This window comes from Magnolia sinica, chromosome 4 (assembly GCF_029962835.1).
Source record: "Magnolia sinica isolate HGM2019 chromosome 4, MsV1, whole genome shotgun sequence".
Classification (NCBI taxonomy): Eukaryota; Viridiplantae; Streptophyta; class Magnoliopsida; order Magnoliales; family Magnoliaceae; genus Magnolia; species Magnolia sinica.
In genome coordinates, this window is record NC_080576.1 from 52657093 (window position 1) to 52659821 (window position 2729).

The 2729-nt window shown below is 36.7% G+C and overlaps 1 long non-coding RNA gene across 1 annotated transcript; it reads left to right on the plus strand.

Annotated features, from left to right (window-relative positions):
• The first annotated feature begins 339 nt into the window (after positions 1-339).
• LOC131244492 (uncharacterized) lies at positions 340-1756 on the plus strand. The gene is made up of 3 exons (XR_009170326.1): positions 340-410; positions 633-692; positions 1679-1756. It is a non-coding gene; the product is annotated as an uncharacterized LOC131244492 (long non-coding RNA).
• The last annotated feature ends 973 nt before the right edge of the window (positions 1757-2729 follow it).

The window sequence follows — 2729 nt, forward strand, 5'->3', positions numbered from 1 at the left end:
GGGTCTTGTAGTCTGATGATCTAGACCTTTGATTTGATGGAGCCTCCTAGGTATAGTCATATAGACCATGCCTCAGAAATATCCCGAATGTACAGTCCTAACCCTTTACTCTGTTCTCTGCAAATAGATGGTTAGGAAAACTGCTATAATGGTCCAGAGTCAACTGAACAAGGCCAAAGATTGGACGGAGACAAGGGGTTCCATGTATGATAGGGCCCTTCCATCAATGCTCTGGATAGCCAGATCCTGCACACTTCTTAGAATTCAGGATTTGAGGATAATACATATTCCTGAACCAACTAACACATAATTCCTCAAACACAGGTATTTACACTTGTCATTTCTTTCTTTGGAATTCTTCAGACATTGGAGCGGATGGGTCATGTGGATGAAGTTGTCAATGATCCAGAGTATGTTGCCGTCTTTGTAAACTGTGATATCCACTTTGGTTTTGTTTTCATGACTAATCAAAACATGTCTATAACAATGTTAAAAAAAGAAAAAGAAAAAAAAAGAAAATGAAAATCATGTCTAGCACACATCCTTGAGAATTTTCAAAATGTCTCTCTTCATTTGGTCTTTATTTCAGCTTCATGATGGCTAATGACCTTTACTCGTTTTTCAGTGTGCAGCTACAAGTTCGAGTTCCCTACTCCTGATGATAGACCAAGCCTGCCCATAATAAGTTTCAGGTTTTTTTTTTTTTTTTCAATATTTCTTCCAGGAGATTGAGATTGTTTATTGCTTACCTCAGTGGTAGGGCCTGAGCCTATTCCTCAATGGTTGGCAGCCTTCATTTCAACATTGAGGTCTCAGGTTCAAGCGCAAGTTACCTATAAAAAGAGATTGTTGATTGCCTACATTTATTTCAATTTAAGCTCCTACTCTTGTAGGCATATTTACATGTTTGTGTACACATACATGCATGTATAGTGTTACACACAAATAATCCACACATGCAGATTGTGTGTATCTGTCTCATGAAATGTATGATCCGAGTCAATTTGACCTAGTGAGATTTTGAGCCGAGTTACTATTAAACTCACTCTAACCATTGACTCAGAGATGACTTGGCAATACTTGTTGAGTCGTACTGATGACTTGATCGAGGCAATACGACTCACAATGGCAGAGCCACCCATTTCATCAAACTGTATGTGGTGTGTGCAGGATGAAAATGCATGATCTAAGACAACTCAACTCGGTGAGCTTTTGAGCCAACTCACTATGAAACGCACGGTTATCATTAACTCGGTGGCATGATTTGACTCACCATGAAACTTGTTGTTTTCATTGATTCGGCGAGTTGGACTAGTGACTCAAGCCGAGTCACTCTTCTAGGCAAACTAGTAACTCGATAAAGGTAAAAACGAGGAGATGGAGTTTTCAAATCATGATCTCTACTATGAAAGCCAACTCTAGCAATGCACCACCTTCTCAATTGTGTTTATTTTAGCTATTTTATTTTATATTTTGTTATAAAAGTTTTAAGTATTTATGAATTTTTTTTTTGGTATTAAATATAAAGCTGAGTTAAGTAAAAAGTTGGCTGAGTTTTAGAGGACACCCGACCTGGCTGGACATTGAGTGGAGTCAAGTTTTTGGGTTCTTAAACTATGGTTCTGTTGTCTGCCAAGTGCACACATATATTCTGAATTTCTCATACTTGTGGTTGCAGCGATGCATCTTTTGGTTATCCTGGGGGGCCTCTCTTGTTTAAGAATTTGAATTTTGGTATAAACCTTGATAGCCACATAGCAAGTAAGGATCATATGTAAAATCTTCTTATTTTCTGTATGAGTGTTTCATATTAAGTTTTTACTAGACTGAGCTAGTGTTACTTGAAATGGCCTAGCTATACGTCCTAGGGGGGGGGGGGGGGGGGGGTGGTGAATAGGACGATGCCAAAATAAAACTTTAACAGCAGAATAAAGAAAGATAGATAGCCAAATAAACTAAATTAAATAACAATGTTGATACGAATTCAGTTCGAATTCAGTTCTAAGGACAACCTTACACTATAAAAACCAAGGGTTTATGGCAGGACAACCTTATTTCTAGAACGTCCTTTGTATCAATAACTCAAACCGGAGAGGAATAAATAAATAGAGTGGAATTAAAATAAATTGCAGGAATTTAAAACTAAATTATTATAACATTCCCACTGTGCTTAAAATGTAAATATTACAACATTCACATTCCATAAATTTGAATGAAAAGAGATATAAAACTTAAACAAGCATTCAAATCACAAGACAAAGAGTTATAGTGGTTTGCCTATGTGTACACCAACTGTTCAACAACCGCCACACAGCGCTACTCCACTCCTAATATCCTCACACAGGGGATATCAACGTTCACTATCAAAGATAGGTTTTCTAAGTTCACCCAAAACCTTCACAATTGTGTTCTTCTCTGTGGGCTTACACAATTAAAAAAACCCTCTTTTGAGTTTTCCTGGCTCTCCTTAGATTACTAATACAATGAGATTTTTCTGGCAAATCTCAAAAGAAAATCAAATGAAAGTAAATTACATAAACGTAAAATACCTGACTTTCTCCTTTGTTGTAGCAGCCCAGAAGAACCAAGTTGGAGTAGAGATTTGAATGTCAAAGTTCAATGTCTAATACTCACTTTATAATGGTTCTAGATTCTAATAGATTTTAAATTAAACCAAATTGGGCGTAGTTCTATTTGATTTTGATTCCAAGAAGACAGAATACAACAAT